Below are 17,836 nucleotides of genomic sequence, written 5' to 3'. Positions count from 1 at the left end.
TAGCATCCATCCCCCAAATGTGTCAAGAATATGATTGCTAATCAAACTTTTATTTGACCTTCTCAAAAGACAAATTAGAGGTCCTTCTTAAGCTGAGGGAGTTAATTTTGTTGAACAGTCAATCTAAGCAGACCATGAAACACCTATATCTGATCTCAGGCTTTGCTGGACTATTTGGTTTTTACCAGGCCACAGGTTAGACAGTACCTACTTATGATCATGTCCAACATGCTTACTGGAAATCTGCAGGCATGTAAGCTGGGGACAGTGATTTAGATCAGCTAGAGCTCACAATAAAGCCTGCGACTTTAAAAGAGAAACTTAATCTGCCATAACCGCTTTATTGAGATTTCCAAAGGCAGAAGAAAATGGGTTCTGAGGGCAAACTTTGCTCTTTAAACCTTTCTGGACCATTTCACAAAAATAAAAAGCAAAATTAGAGTTGAATTGCAGGTATCTTGCAAATTGGGAAAAGTTACATGGAAAAATATTTTTCTGAGTTAAAACAGTGTCTGCAAGTGCTTACTGTTGGATGACAATTACTCATTTGTACGAAGCATAACCAATTTGGTAGTATTTGTTATTTTTCCACAAAGTCATACTTTTTCTCCCAGTAGTGGGTTTATTGTATGAGACATACCTCAATGATTAACTGAGCAAACATGTTTCAAGTTGGGAGGGCAGGGTGATGGGGACCGAGAGGGAGGGATTGGAGGGAAGATAAACTTGTAACAGGAGGTAGAAAAGTATTGTGAAATTATAGGACAGACAAAGCAAAGGCAATTATCAAATCGGATCAGAACACGGAATAATATTAAGAAGGGAGAATTATAAGTACCCTATTTGAATGCATACAACATCGGATTGAGGATTTGAAAGCACAAATTGAGGTAAGTGGGTATGATTTAATTGCCATTATGTGGTATGGCTACAGGGTGACAATGATTAGGAATTGCATTTCCAAAGTGACTTGTCATTTATGAAGGTAGGCAAAAAAATTTAAAGATGATAGGGCAGTGCTCTTAATAAGGGGTGAGTTCAGTTGAGAGAGGGTCTTTGGAACAAGATGTAGAATCATTTGAATGGAGCTAAGGGATGGCAAAAGGAAGCAAACATTGGCAGAAGGTGCTGATAGGCTACCAAGCTAAAGTGGTCACTAAGGAATTTAAAGATGCATGTAATATGGACAACTTCAGAAAGCATACGTTGGTAAACCTATTCAGCACTAACATTGTGTAGAGTGAATTCCTTAAGTGTGTACAACATGCATTTCTGGAGCAATACTTTGAAGAACTAGTAATGGCTATTTTAGAAGTGTTATATACCCTCAAGGCCTCATAGGTAAGTGTGGCATTCCCACAGACACTTGGGAGTCACTGGCCTAAGACTGTCCAAAGTGGATGAGGAGGATTCAGGAAGGCGCGAGTACTTCGAGACTTACCACTAGGAAAGAAAAACACAGAAGTCAGACAAAAGAAAAATCAAAAGACGTGCAATGCTACACAAAGTGCACCCCCTTGCCCCCAGCCCTTCCCATGATCACCTTCTGCCTTAAATGTCTGTTGGTCTGTACATTGGTCTGTACCGCCACCTACAGATCACCTTGAGAGTGGAAGAGAGTTACTTTTGTCTGCAAGGGACTGCCAATGATTATGATGTGAAGACAAGAAAAGTATGAATTTAGTTCATGAGCGTTTCTTTGTTCCCTGTTATAACTCTTCCCATTTCTGACTGTAAGAGACCTATATTAGTTTTCACCAATCATTTTCTCTTGAGATACCTATAGAAATTTTTGCATTCAATTTTTATATTACCCGCAAGCTTAGCAGTCATATTCTGTTTTTACCTTTTTAATCAATTTCTTGGTCTTCTTTTGCTGACTTTGAAACAGTTTTCAATTGTCAGGTCTTTTGTTTACTCTTGACAATTTGTGTGCCTTATTTTTGCATCTAGTGCTATCTCTAACTTCCCTTGTATGACATGGTTTGACCACTGTTCCCTTTGCACTCATGCGCCAAACAGGGATAAATAAATTTTGGAGTTTACCCATTGACTCTTTGAATGCTTTCCATTGCTTATCCACTGTCATTCCATTCAGCAACATTTCCCAATCCGTCATAGACAACCCATTCCTCATACTATCATTGTTTCCCTTATTAAGATTCAGGACCTCACTCTCAGAATCATCTACCTTACTTCTATCATATTATGGTCACTTACCCCAGTGAGTCTCTCACAACTATAGTACCAATTATACCTTTCTCATTGCACAATACCCAGTACAAGATGGCCTGGTCTTTCATAGGTTCCTCAATATATTGATCCAGGAAACCATTCCATATGCACTTGAGAAATTCCTCCTCTATGATATTGTAACTGATTTGATTCACCTTTGTCTTTGCAGATAAAAGCCACCCCATAAATACAGATTTAGTTCATAACCTCAGATTTCCTGTTTAATGCCATTCCCAATATTACCAGTACAGCTTGGTGGCTTATAACACTTGCTTCATCTCACTAAATTGGGGAGATGGGAATCTGGGATGCCTTGTCTAGAAGCACATTAAAGGTAGGAAACCCTACAACCTTTAATAGAAATGTGGATGACCACTTGAAATGGATAGTAGGATTAGTCTAGATAGGTAGGCACAGACACAAGGGCTGAAGGGCTCTGAACTGTGACAAGTATCCATCTATCTCTCTCCTCTTAATGTAATGCAAAGCTGGTTGTCTCCAAGCAAGCATAAACTGAGTAAGTGGTAAGACATCCAGCTAAGAGTCATAAAATGTGTAGATGCATCAGATGCTCCTTGGATGCTGCCTGACCTGCATTTTTCCAGCAACACATTTTCAGCTCTGATCTCCAGCCTCTGCAGTCCTCACTTTCTCCTAAATGCATCAGATGTCTGTTTCACAGCATGCACAGCATACCTGGCTAAAATACTAAAATCAAGGGAGTCCCAAGCTCCAAAGCAGTCCTGAAGGGTAAAAGCTATCTGTCAGTTCGTCCAGGAGTGCAAATCAGGATGTGATGAAGCTAGCAGTTTGCTGCTGCTGACTTGCTTGGTCAAAGGATGGAGGTGGAAATGTCCTTGGAGCTTGCCGTGACAGAATTGGACAAAGGCAAGGGCATGCAAGCAGCAAGCTGATGCCCCCAGGTTACTGCTGTGGCTTTCATATGAGAATTTAGTGCCATCTAGTTTCTCAGAAAAAAAGAGAATTTAAAATGAGGCAAGTGGTGCCATTAATAACATGCAAATGTATAGAATTTAAGGTAGACATGGCTCATTGAATTCTGAATTTTTCTAATGTTTAATCCTTTAGGGGAAATTTTTAACTTGTTTTATCAATATTGAATTTCTGATTTTTTTCTCACCTTTCTTGCCATTGCCCAAATTGCTCAAGGAGTTGGAAAATTTTACCCTAAGAAAGGGAAAAGACAATATATATGCAGGTTTGTGAGAAGCTTAAAGGCACACTGTAAAAGCAGGGAAGTGGCAGAAAAACTGTCCAATTATTTTTTTGTCTGTCTTCATTGAAGAAGATAGAAAATCTTGCATAAATTTTGGTGATCAAGATAATTGTGAAAGTGAGGAATGAACCTGAATCCTCACTTTAGTAACGAGGTAGTACTTGGACAGTTAACTAGGTGGAAGATTGATGAACCCCCTGGACAAGATAGTACAGATAATACTACAGTGAAGGAGGGAACTGTAGAAAGTGTATTGTTTTAGATTAGATTCTCTACAGTGTGGAAACGGGCCCTTCAGCTGATCCTCAGAAGAGTAACTCACCCAGAACCATTCCCCTACATTTACCCTTGCCTAATGCACCAAACACTATGGGCAATTCACCTGACCTGCACATCCTTGGATTGTGGGAGGAAACCGGAGCACCCAGAGGAAACCCACGCAGGCATGGGGAGAATGTGCAAACTACACACAGTCACCCAAAGTTGGAATCAAAGCTGGGTCCCTGGCACTGTGAGGCAATAGTGCTAACCACTGAGCACCTTGCTTCCCATTGATTATTCCAAATTACACCAAGTAATTGATGATTTCTTTTTAAACTTTTTAGATCCCGGAAGGTTCTTGCAGACTGGAATATGTTAATGGTCTAATGATCATTCATTCTTTAGGGATTGAGTAAGTGAATTGCCTTGTTTATTTAAAACAATAAAAAAGGACATAGCGAGCAGGGCAGCGGTAGATGCCAAGTTCATGGCCACTGCCATTTGACGCCTTAAACCAGCGGTGCTCAGACCTGACATACTGCACCAGTTGGAGGATGTTCAGGTATGCGGTGGAATCCCATCTGCACTTACCTCTGCCCGGACGGAATTTCACATTGGCCCCAAGGTCCCGTACTTTCCCCGGGCATCTGTGCTCCACAACCTGAGTTGCCTCCAGAATTTTAGTTTTGTCCCCCTCAGGGATGTATCACTACGGGCCCTGTACAGACTGCTGCTTCACACCGTCCACCTCTTCTCCCTCATCCACCATCTGGACATGTCTTGGCATGCCCATCTGTCACTGGGTGATGGGGATCCCCAATGGCGGCCTCTCTACATGGGACTCCTCCCCCTTTCTCTTGGGGATCTGGGGTGGAGGGTGCTGCACGCAGTGGTCCCCTACAACCGCAGATTGCAGTGACTCGTGGACTCCCAGCCCAACTGCTTGTTCTGTGGTGCTCTGGATTGCATGAATCATGTATATATTGGGTATGGGTGCTTGCACATCCTTTTTGATTTTCTTAAAAACCTTCTTTTCTGTTTTTGGTTGCACCTCAGCCCCACACTCCTGATCTTCAGGCACCAGGGACAGAGGGGGGAGGGCAGGTCTGACGACCTCCTCGTGGGTCTGCTCCTGGGTCTGGCCAAACTGGCCATAAATAGGTCCAGGCAGCGGGCGTGGAGGGGGTCATTAGGGCCGATTGCCTGCCCCTCTTCCGCGGTTATGTCAGAGCCCAGGTGTCTCTGGAGAAGGAGCACGTGGTGGCCACCGACACGCTTGAGCTGTTCAGGGAGAGGTGGGCGTCACAGGGAGTGGAGTATATTATTTCCCCCTCCAACTCTATTTTGATTTAGTCCTTGTCCTCCCCTTCACTGTTTGATCACACAGCATTGCCCTCTAAGAAGGGCACTGCTTGTCTCTGGCCACTAGGGTGTTTCCTTTCTTCCTGGTGGTGGAAATCGAATAAAGAATTGTGCACCTTGTGTCTTTCACTGTGTCCCACACCTGCACACACCCAACATGGGTGCTGGGGAAAATATAGGCACTACCACAGTTTGGCGGTAGTGTGGGGGTGAAAGAAAAAAAAAACAGGAGTCTCAAAGATTCTGGTCACTCTGAGAGCTAAAAAGGAAGAAAAAAACAGTAAAAACAAATGAAAGGTTATGTTGTAGCCATTACCAGCAATCAACAGATTGTTTTATGTGCAGCTTTGAAAAGTATAGTCTGGAAAAGCACAGCAGGTCAGGCAGCACCCGAGAAGCAAGAGAGTCAATGTTTCAGGCATAAACCCTTCATCAGGAAAGTGGAGGAGGGGCTCAGAGAAGGATTGTGAAGGTGGCTGAGAGATAAATAGGAGGGTGAGGATGAGAAGAAGGTAGCTGAGAAGGCACAATGTCAGTGCAGGTGGGGGGTGAAAGTGACAGGTTCGGAGGGAAGGTAAAGCGGACAGATGGGAAAAGAAGATGGACAGGTAGGACAGTTCAAGAGGGTGGATCTGATCTGGGATGAGGTGGGGGGATGGGAGATAAGGAAACTGGTGAAGTTGGCATTGATGCTGTGTGATTGGATGGTCCCAAGATGGAAGATCAAGTGTTCTTCCTCCAGTTGCTGGGTGGCTTGGATTTTGTGGTGGAGGTGACCCAGAACTTGCATGTCCTTGTCAGAGTGGGAGGGGTAGTTGAAGTGGTCGACCAGAGGGCGGTGAGGCTGTTTGGTGCATATGTCCCAGAGACATTCTTGAAATGTTCCACGAATTGGCATCTCCTCTCCCGAATGTAAAGGAGACCACATTAAGAGCAACGGACACAGTAGATGAGGTAATTGGGCTGGAAGATCTCTGCCATATGTAAAATGATCTTTTGAGGCTTGAGAGTTGAGAGGGGAGGTGCAGGCGCAGGTTCTACACCTCTTGCGGCAGCAAGTGAAAGTGCCGGGAATGGAGGGTGAGTGGTGGGGTTGCGGAGGGGATGGTCTCTGCGAAATACAGATCAGGGTGGGGAGGGAAATATATCTCTGGTGGTGGAGCCTGATTGAAAGTGGTGAAAACGGCAGAGGATAATTCACTGCATCCAGAGATTAGTGGGGTGGTAAGTTGAGGACCAGTGGGGTTCTATCCTTGTTACAGTTAGAGGGATGGGGTTCAAGGGTGGAGGTGCGGGAAGTGGAAGAGATGTATTGGAGGGCATTGTTGATCATGTGAGAGAGGAAATTGTGGTCCTTAAAGTAGGAGGCCATCTGGGTTGTCCTGGAGTGAAATTGCTCCTCCTGGGAGCAGATACAGCGGAGCCGGAAGAATTGGGAGTAAGGAATCACATTTTTACAAGAGGTAGGGTGAGGGTGGGAGGAGGTGTAGTCCAAGTAGTTGTAAGAGTTGGTGGGTTTGAAGTAGATATCTGTGTTGAGTCAATTGCCAGAGATGTCCAGAAAGGGGAGGGAAGTGTCCGAGATGGTCCAGGTGAATTGCGAAGTCACAGCAGATTAACTCCCAGGCAGTCATAACATTGTATCAGCATAGAGCATGGCGTTCTTAAAGGCAAAGTGCACATACAGCATCACTCTCCTTTTTAAAAATATGTTTAAATATTTACAAGAAAACTGAGCCTGAGTGTCTCCTTAATGTATGGGTAATTTCCTGATACATCTGGAATTTGTTAAGGTGACTTTGTATGGAGGTTCTGTCGGTTGCTACAGTCATCAGTGATAGTATCACTTGTTCCTTTTTATATTGGCATGGATTATTGGTACTAATCCCAATGCTGTACAACCATGGTTTGTTCTCGATTAGGTGGATGATCTTATTGCTTAAGCTGTTTTGAATGGTTCAAATCCTCATGGCACCTACTGTTTTATTCCTTAACAGCTTCCAACTTATTTAAAGCTTTGTTTTAGTACTCTAAATTCTTTGAATTTGACCAAGCTTTAGCTTTTTTGTCAAGTATATGTAGTCCTTCACAACCCACTGTAAGAACTGTTCAGCCTCTTCAACTTCTTTTTGCTCTTGGAAGCCCATGCCGTTTCCGTTTGCTGCTTCAGCAGTTGTTTGACTTGCTCCATGTCCTGCTTAAGTTCTTTCACTACAGTGTCATTGCTGGCATTTTTTAACAAAGGATGAAAATTATAGCTCCTTGCTGTGTGTGCTATTTTTGCAGGTCTGTCATTTTTTTTGGCTTGAGCTCAAAGCTACGCTGTTAAAACTTTCCCTCACTGCTCCTGCTGAGGCTGGAGTGGTTAAAATGTGAGTTATTACAGATTTTCATGTATTAATGATACAGAGCTTGTAGTTTATCCTGTTCCGTTCTTTCTGTCTTAGCTCTTAACTCAATTTTGTGAGATGATTGAAGAAATTCCTTAAAGACTTCTTCATCTCAGAGATGGTATTCTCAAATTTGGATTTATAACTGAACTAGTAGATCGGCCTTATCCTCTTCAACTTTCATTTCCTTCTGCATGGCAGAGAGATGAAATTTTAACTCCACCAATTCTGAAGAAAGGGATCATCTTCTTTCATATTCAGATTTGAAAGTGTTTCTGAAACAGTCTGCTGCAGTTTCTGTTGTGTCCTTGAGGTTTGTTTGATTTCATGGGTTGGGACACATGTGAAGTTACAATATGTAATTATATCAGCTATTGTAGCACTAACAATATAAAACATCAGTGTCATGCAGATGGGGTTGATTGTTTTTTCATTCAAACTCTGGATCCTGTACATGGAATCAGGGAACCATTGTTTCCTGAAAATTCCATAGATTACTTGGACTTCACAAGGTTTTTTTTTATAATGTCCCACACAGGAGACTGATAGCCAAAGTAACATGGAATCCAAGGAAACTTTGCAAATTGGACACAGAATAGGCTGAGTGGCAGAAAGCAGAATGTCAAGGGATATCTTGTGTTACAGGAAGATATATATATGGGGTCGTCAGATGGGCTGCACACTGGCAAAACATTCTTGAGCAGGCAACCTAGACCATAACTTTGCAATTTGTTTTGGTATGTATACAATGAGAATTAAGTTAGCCATGTTGAATACTAGGTTTTAAAACACAATTTATTCACACAATTACACGATGAACACAAAGAACAAAATAAAGAACTCCTGCAGAACTTAGTCTATCCAAATGAGACTTAATTATGCTGTCCTGAAAATGCACAACAGTCCCAATAAGCAAACCCCCTTTAAAATACCGTAAAGGAGCAGATGCATACAGGTTGAAGTTAGAAGGGCAGAGAGAGAGAGAGAGAGAGAGAGAGTTTTGCAACCTGTTCCCACACAGCTGAACTCCTAACTAGTTCTGGACTGAACCACTCAGCTAGAGACCTGACCACTCCCCTTTCATTATACAGGTCACTTCTAAAACATGACCACTTTGGTCTGAAGTCTCATCTGTTGACATAAAAACAAAAATGCCTCTCAATATCCTTTAATCTCTGTACCAAACCAGTCTAATCGGAGTCGGGACTGTTTTATTACCCCTCTGGAAAAACCGAAGGACACAGTATTCTTGAGAAAAGGAACAGCTTTTAGAAAAAAATGGACCAGCTTTGTGACACTTGTGACTGGAAATCTGTATCCAGTGGAGTTATGCAGGGATCGGTGTTGGGGACGTTACTGTTTGTGGTGTACATAAATGATTCAGACATGAATGTAGATGGGTTGATCCGTAAGTTTGCAAATGATATGAAACCTTCGTGGAGTAGTAAATAGTGAGGTGGGTTGCCTTAGATTACAGGAGGAGATATATATATATGATTGTCAGATGGGCTGTACACTGGCAAATGAAGTTCAGTCTGGATAAGTGTGAGATGATGCATCTGGACAGGACAAACAAGGCAAGAGAATACATGATGATTGGTAAAACTCGAGGAAGCACTGATGATCAAAGAGACCTTAGTGTGCATGCCCAGTTAACTGGGAGTTCTGATGAAAGGTCACTAGACCAGAAACGTTAACCTAGAGTCATAGAGTCATGGAGATGTATAGCATGGAAACAGACCCTTCGATCCAACCTGTCCATGCCGACCAGACATCCCAACCCAATCTAGTCCCACCTGCCAGCACCTGGCCCATATCCCTCCAAACCCTTCCTATTCATATACCCAACCAAATGCCTCTTAAGTGTTGCAATTGTACCAGCATCCACCACATCCTCTGGCAGCTCATTCCATACACATATCACCCTCTGTCTGAAAATGTTGACTCTTAGGTCTCTTTTATATCTTTCCCCTCTCACCCTAAACCTATGCCCTCTAGTTCTGGACGCCCCGACCCCAGGGAAAAGACTTTGTCTATTTATCCTAACCATGCCCCTCATACTTTTGTAAACTTCTGTAAGGTTACACCTCAGCCTCCGACGCTCCAGGGAAAACAGCCCCAGGTGTTCAACCTCTCCCTGTAGCTGAGATCTTCCAACCCTGGCAACAGCCTCGTAAATCTTTTCTGAACCCTTTCAAGATTCACAACATCTTTCCAATAGGAAGGAGACCAGAATTACACACAATATTCCAACAGTGGCCTAACCAATGTCCTGTACAGCCGCAACATGACCTCCCAACTCCCGTACTCAGTACTCTGACCAATAACGGAAAGCATACCAAACGCCTTCTTCACTATCCTATCTACCTGCGACTTCAATTTCAAGGAGCTATGAACCGGCACTCCAAGGCCTCTTTGTTCAGCAACACTCCCTAGGACCTTGCCATTAAGTGTATAAGTCCTGCTAAGATTTGCTTTCCCAAAATGCAGCACCTCGCATTTATCTGAATTAAACTCCATCTGCCACGTCTCAGTCCGTTGGCCCATCTGGTCCAGATCCTGTTGTAATCTGAGGTAACCCTCTTTGCTGTGCGCTACACCTCCAATTTTGGTGTCATCTGCAAACTTACTAACTGTACCTCTTATGATCGCATCCAAATCAGTTACGTCAATGACAAAAAGTAGAGGGCCCAGCACCAATCGTTGTGGCACTCCACTGGTCACAGGCCGTCAGTCTGAAAAACAACCCTCAGCCACCACCCTCTGTCTTCCACCTTTGAGCCAGTTCTGTATCCAAATGGTTAGTTCGCCCTGTATTCCATGAGATCTAACCTTGCTAATCAGTTTCCCATGGGGAACCTTGTCGAACGCCTTACTGAAGTCCATATAGATCACATCTACCACTCTGCCCTCATCAATCTTCTTTGTTATTTCTTCAAAAAACTCAGTCAAGTTTGTGAGACATGATTTCCCACGCACAAAGCCATGTTGACTATCCCGAATCAGTCCTTGCCTTTCCAAATACATGTACATCCTGTCCCTCAGGACTCCGTCCAACAAGTCGCCCACCATCGAGGTCAGGTTCACTGGTCTGTAGTTCCCTGGTTTGTCTTTACCGCCCTCCTTAAACAGTGGCACCATGTTTGCCAGCCTCCAGTCTTCCAGCACCTCACCTGTGACTATCGATGATACAAATATGTCAGCAAGAGGTCCAGCAATCACTTCTCTAGTTTCCCACAGAGTTCTCGGGTACACCTGATCAGGTCCTGGGGATTTATCCACCTTTAACCGTTTCAAGACATCCAGCACTTCCTCCTCTGTAATCTGGACATTTTGCAAGAAGTCACCATCTATTTCCCTACAGTCTATATCTTCCATATCCTTTTCCACAGTAAATACTGATGCAAAATATTTATTTAGTATCTCCCCCATTTTCTGTGGCTCCACACAAAGGCTGCCTTGCTGATCTTTGAGGGGCCCTATTCTCTCCCTAGTTACCCTTTTGTCCTTAATATATTTGTAAAAACCCTTTGGATTCTCCTTAATTCTATTTGCCAAAGCTATCTCATGTCCCCTTTTTGCCCTCCTGATTTCCCTCTTAAGTATACTCCTACTATCTTTAAACTCTTCTAAGGATTCACTTGATCTATCCTGTCTATACCTAACATATGCTTCCTTCTTTTTCTTAACCAAACCCTAAATTTCTTTAGTCATCCAGCATTCCCTATACCTACCAGCCTTCCCTTTCACCCTGACAGGAATATACTTTCTTTGGATTCTTGTTATCTCATTTCTGAAGGCTTCCCATTTTCCAGCCGTCACTTTACCTGCGAACATTTGCCTCCAATCAGCTTTCGAAAGTTCTTGCCTAATACCGTCAAAATTGGCCTTTCTCCAATTTAGAACTTCAAGTTTTAGATCTGGTCTATCCTTTTCAATCACTATTTTAAAACGAATAGAATTATGGTTGCTGGCCCAAAAGTGCTCCCCCACTGACACCTCAGTCACCTGCCCTGCCTTATTTCCCAAGAGTAGGTCAAGTTCTCTAGAAGGTACCTTCTCTAGTAGGTACATCTACATACTGAATCAGAAAATTATCTTGTACACATTTAAGAAATTCCTCTCCATCTAAACCTTTAATGCTATTCCAGTCTATGTTTGGAAAGTTAAAATCCCCTGCTATAACTACCCTATTATTCTTACAGAGAGCTGAGATCTCCTGACAAGTTTGTTTCTCAATTTCCCTCTGACTAATGGGGGGTATATAATACAATCCCAATAAGGTGATCATCTTATTTCTCAGTTCCACCCAAATAACTTCCCTGGATGTATTTTCAGGAATATCCTCCCTCAGCACAGCCATGATGTTATCCCTTATCAAAAATACCACTCCCCCTCTTCTCTTGCCTCCCTTTCTCTCCTTCCTGTAGCATTTGTATCCTGGAACATTAAGCTGCCAGTCCTGCCTATCCCTGAACCATGTTTCCGTAATTACTATGATATCCCAGTCCCAAGTTCCTAACCATGCCTTGAGTTCATCTGCCTTCCCTGTTAGGCCTCTTGCATTTAAATAAATGCAATTTAATTTATTAATCCTACCTTGTCCCTGCCTGCCCTGACTGTTTGACTCACTTCTGTTCTCAGCTGCACTCATCTCAGATCGATCTCTTTCCTCACTATCTCCCTGGATCCCACCCCTCCAGTTTACTAGTTTAAATCCTCCCAAGCAGCTCTCGCAAATTTCCTTGCAGTATATTAGTCCCCTTCCAATTTAGGTGCAATCCTTCCTTCTTGTACAGCTTACTTCTACCCCAAATGAGATTCCAATGATCCAAAAATGTGAATCCTTCTCCCATACACCAGCTTCTCAGCCATGCATTCATCTGCTCTATCCTCCTATTCCTACCCTCACTAGCTCATAGCACTGGGAGTAATCCAGACATTACTACCCTTGAGAACCTATTTTTTAAATTACTGCGTAACTCTCTGTAATCTCCCTTCAGAATCTCAACCTTTTCCCTTCCTATATCATTGGTTCCAATGCGGGCAATGACCTCCTGCTGGCCACTCTCCCCCATGAGAACATTCTGCACCCTGTCTGAGACATCCTTGATCCTGGCACCAGGGAAACAACACACCATTCTACTTTTTCTCTGCTGGCCGCAGAAACCTCTGTCTGTACTTCTGACTACAGAATCCTCTAACACAATTGATCTCTTGGAAGCCGGCATATCCTTCATTGCATTAGAGCCAGTTTCAATACCAGAAACTTGGCTGGTCGTGTTATGTTCACTTGAGAATCCATCACCCCCTACATTTTCCAAAACAGCATACCTGTTTGAAATGGGTATATCTACACAAGACTCCTGCACTAGCTACCTACCTCTCTCATGCTTCCTGGAGTTAACCCATCTATGTGACTACATCTGAGATTTTCCCCCCTTCCTATATCTGCCATCCATCACATACTGTTGCTGTTGCAAATTCCTCATCGCTTCTATCTCTCTCTCCAACTGATCCACTCGATCTGATAAGATTCGCATCCAACAGCATTTATGGCAGATATAATCCGCAATAACCCTTAAACTCTCTTTAAACTCCTACATCTGAACAAGAAGTACATATCATTGCAAAGGCCATTTTTGCTTCATCGCAATCTACAGACCCAGAAACTAACACTATCTTATTCCTCTACAAACACTGCCCCAAGTTAAATTAATAGCTGTGGCTTATATTTTAAGTTTAATCAGGAGACTTATTTCCAAAAACATATACTCAAGAAAGAATCCACTATACTCACTACTGCAGTCTTTCTCTTGGACAGACTTAATACAACAATTAGCTTATCTGATTCTGTGCTGTGAACTTCGCCCAACAGTTCCTCCAAGATTAGTTGTGAATTTCAATGTTTGTTAATTTTCCCAGATGCACTCTGATGCCCAGCGATACAGAAAATCAAACAGCAAAGGCAGTAACTGCCCCACCTTTTACAGAGTCATCACCAAAAGTTTAGAAAGACTATAAAAGTTGATAGTGAACACTGTCTGGTCGACTCAGGTTAGCAAAAAACACAGACCAGGTTTCTATACTGAACAAGAATGACTATTTATTGCAAATAAATAAATTAAAAATAAATGGATGAACAACTATGAATTATTGATTTATAACTCTCCTAGTTAAATCTCTAACCCCTTCTAACTTCCTCCATACGCACATGCCCAAACATACACATACAGACAAAAAACAACTTGGTTTTATGGATGGAGGAAAACAGTTCAATGGCTCCAGTCCTCATGATTTGATGATGTTTCCTTTTGTTTCTCAAATCCTTTGGTTCTCTGACCATTTCTTTCAGGTACTTTCACTTCTTCATAGGTGGCACAGTGTGCCTGGTTCACAAGTTGTAAAGTTTCTTATTTGTTGTTTAAAAATAACAGACTTTGAAGTGTTTCCTTTGTCCTCCTCTCATTCAAATACTTTCCTTCAGCTGGGCAATGAAGATTTGCTTTGACAGTCAGAACTCATGCGGATTGCCAGCAGAGTTGAATTTGGATGATAATGACCTTAATGCTGGAGCCATTGCTCCTTAAATGATGCTTTTGTTGATTCGCCTATCCTCTTGGCTGGCTTGGAGGATCCATGTCAAACAACATGAATAGTATTTCTGAAGGATATTGAGATAGCAGCTATATATATGGAGTGTGTGTGTATATATGTATATGTATATGTGTGTGTGTATATATATATATACTCCAATTTTCTGAGTCCTATAGAAGAGTTGGAAGGGCAAACATCTTATATATAACATTGCTTTTGCAGTTGTCAAAGACTTTCACCCTCAGCTATCCGAAGGTGGTGCTCATGCATTGAATGGAGTGTCGCATTGATGTCAGCCTTAAATGAGAGTTAGCTTCCCAGGTATGAAAGCTATTCCACATTTGCAAGGATTTTCTGTTGACCTTAATAGGGAGATAAACCAGAGCCTGCCCTGGGATAAGTTGCTAAAAGATTTGACTCTTCTTCAGTTTGAGGCTGAGATCAATTCTTCAGTATGCTTCTATGAGTATGCTTCTATCATCAATACTGAAAATGTGTTGCTGGTTAAAGCACAGCAGGTTAGGCAGCATCTCAGGAATAGGGAATTCGACGTTTCGAGCATAAGCCCTTCATCAGGAATGAGAGAGAATAGCCAAGCAGGCTAAGATAAAAGGTAGGGAGGAGGGACTTGGGGGAGGGGCGATGGAGGAGGGATAGGTGGAAGGAGGTCAAGGTGAGGGTGATAGGCCGGAGTGGGGTGGGGGCGGAGAGGTCAGTAAGGAGATTGCAGGTTAGGAGGGCGGTGCTGAGTTTTGAGGGAACCGACTGAGACAAGGTGGGGGGAGGGGAAATGAGGAAACTGGAGAAATCTGAATTCATACCTTGTGGTTGGAGGGTTCCCAGGCGGAAGATGAGGCGCTCCTCCTCCAGCCGTCATGTTGTTATGTTCTGCCGGTGGAGGGGTCCAAGGACCTGCATGTCCTCGGTGGAGTGGGAGGGAGAGTTAAAGTGTTGAGCCACGGGGTGGTTGGGTTGGTTGGTCCGGGCGGCCCAGAGGTGTTCTCTGAAGCGTTCCACAAGTAAGCGGCCTGTCTCCCCAATACAGAGGAGGCCACATCGGGTGCAGCGGATGCAATAGATGATGTGTGTGGAGGTACAGGTGAACTTGTGGCGGATATGGAAGGATCCCTTGGGGCCTTGGAGGAAAGTGAGTGTGGAGGTGTGGGCGCAAGTTTTACATTTCCTGTGGTTGCAGGGGAAGGTGCCGGGGGTGGAGGTTGGGTTGGTGGGGGGTGTGGATCTGACGAGGGAGTCACGAAGGGAGTGGTCCTTGCGGAACGCTGATAGGGGAGGGGAGGGAAATATATCCTTGGTGGTGGGGTCTGTTTGGAGGTGGCAGAAATGACGGCGGATAATACGTTGTATGCAGAGGTTGGTGGGGTGGTAGGTGAGAACAGTGGGGTTCTGTCTTGGTGGTGGTTGGAGGAGCGGGGCTCAAGGGCGGAGGAGCGGGAAGTGGAGGAGATGCGGTGGAGGGCATCGTCGATCACGTCTGGGGGGAATCTGCGGTCCTTGAAGAAGAAGGCCATCTGGGCTGTGCGGTGTTGGAACTGGTCCTCCTGGGAGCAGGTGCGGCGGAGACGAAGGAATTGGGAATATGGGATGGAGTTTTTGCAGGGGGCAGGGTGGGAGGAGGTGTAGTCCAGGTAGCTGTGGGAGTCAGTCGGTTTATAGTAGATGTCTGTGTTGAGTCGGTCGCCCGAGATAGGGATGGAAAGGTCTAGGAAGGGGAGGGAGGAGTCTGAGACAGTCCAGGTGAATTTCAGGTCGGGATGGAAGGTGTTAGTAAAGTTGATGAACTGTTCAACCTCCACGTGGGAGCACGAGGCAGCGCCGATACAGTCATCGATGTAGCGGAGGAAAAGGTGGGGGGTGGTGCCAGTGTAGTTGCGAAAGATGGACTGTTCCACATATCCTACGAAGAGGCAGGCATAGCTGGGGCCCATGCGGGTGCCCATGGCAACTCCTTTAGTTTGGAGGAAGTGGGAGGGTTGAAAAGAGAAGTTATTCAGGGTGAGGACCAGTTCAGTCAGTCGAAGGAGGGTGTCAGTGGAAGGGTACTGGTTGGTGCGGCGGGAAAGGAAGAAGCGGAGGGCTTTGAGTCCTTCGTGATGGGGGTAGTCATGTGGGTAGACCTACATACAACAGATGGCAAAAGGAGTGAATGATGACAGTGGTGGATGGGGACATTAATCAAGCAAGATGCTTTGTCTTGGATAGCGTTGAGCTACTTCAGTATTTTGGAGCTGCAGACTGGTATTCCATCACATTCTTGATGGGGTAGTAATTGGTGAGCTCAATCTGTCCTGTGTTTTGTGGACAGGGGAAAGCCAACAATATTCCACATTGCTGGATAGATGCCAGTGTTGTAGCTTCTTTATTCATTCATGGGATGAAGACATCACAGGCAAAGCCAGATTTATTGCCTGTTCCTAATTGCCCAGAGGTCAATTAAAAGTCTATCATATTGTTGTGGGTCTGGAGTCACATGTAGGCCAGACCAGCAGTTTCCTTCCCTAAGGACATCTGTGAACCACGTGCGTTTTTTTCCAGTAATTGACTTGATCATCATAAAATCTCGAATTCAGAGTTTATGTTGAATTCAAATTCTACCATCTGCCGTGGCGAGATTTGAACCTGGGTTCCCAGAACATGACCTGGGTCTCAGGATTGATAGTTCAGCGATAAGACCACTAGGCCATCACCTCCCCCATCTGTACTGAAATAGCTTGGTTCGGACCCAGCTAATCCTGGAGTACATGTAATCAGTACATTGCCAGAATGTTGTGAGCACCCATAGCCTTTGTAATAGTATCTTGATGTTATGTGGAGTGAATAGAATTGACTGAAGATTGGCATCTACGATGCTGGAGTCCTTAGGAGGGGGTCACGATGAACTATCCTTTTGACAATTCTGGCGGAAGATTGTTTCAACTGCTTCAACCTTGTCTTTTGCACTAAGTTGCTGGACTTGCATTTGGTCTTGGCTTATAGATTCACCTCAGTTTTAGTTATGCTGTTCCTGGCAATGCAGCAGTCTGTACTGAAGCAGGGTTCATCCCCTGCCTTAATTTAAAAAAACATGTACTGTGTATGACAGTGTTCAGAAATAAACACAATATACTGAAGAAACTCACAATATCTGGCAGCATCGTTGGGTTGATGGTGATGGTAGATTAAAGGTTCCATTGGGTAATGTGGTTATAGATGATGGTTAAACACACTACTGCTGCTGCTGATAGCTCACAGCACTTTACGTGTGTCCAATTTTGAGTCATTGGATTTGTTCAAAATCTCCCCCATTTGGCATGTTGATATTGCCACACAAGATGTAGAGATTATCCAAAGTGTGAAGATAAAACTTCATCTCCACAAGATTAGGCAATTTTCACTCTAACCACTACACTCATTGGCAGATGCACTTACAACAGGTAGATTGATAAGGAAGAGGTTGACTGATGTTTTCTCTTTTATTTGTTCCCTCACTATCTGCTGCAGACCCAGCTAAACAGCCTTGGCTAGCGCAGTCAGTAGTCATGTTATTGAGCCACTCTTGGGAATGGATATTAAAGTTCCTCATTCAGAATACATTCTGTGATGTTCCACTATCTAGGCTTCTCCCAATAAGTGTACAACATGGAGCAGACAAATTCAGAAGTCACACGATACCAGTTTATAGTCCAACAGGTCTATTTGAAATCACACACTTTCGGAGTGCTGCTCCTTCATTATATGAAGTGGATTCCTGACTTTG

The 17,836-nt window shown here is 43.8% G+C and overlaps 1 protein-coding gene across 2 annotated transcripts in view; it reads left to right on the top strand.

The window, feature by feature from the left end:
- Positions 1 to 17,836, top strand: part of LOC132819764 (neurexin-1-like) — a 957,576-nt gene that overhangs the window by 772,184 nt on the left and 167,556 nt on the right. The window lies entirely within an intron of this gene.

Source organism: Hemiscyllium ocellatum, chromosome 10 (genome assembly GCF_020745735.1).
Source record: "Hemiscyllium ocellatum isolate sHemOce1 chromosome 10, sHemOce1.pat.X.cur, whole genome shotgun sequence".
Classification (NCBI taxonomy): Eukaryota; Metazoa; Chordata; class Chondrichthyes; order Orectolobiformes; family Hemiscylliidae; genus Hemiscyllium; species Hemiscyllium ocellatum.
This window is presented reverse-complemented; position numbering and strand designations above follow the sequence as displayed.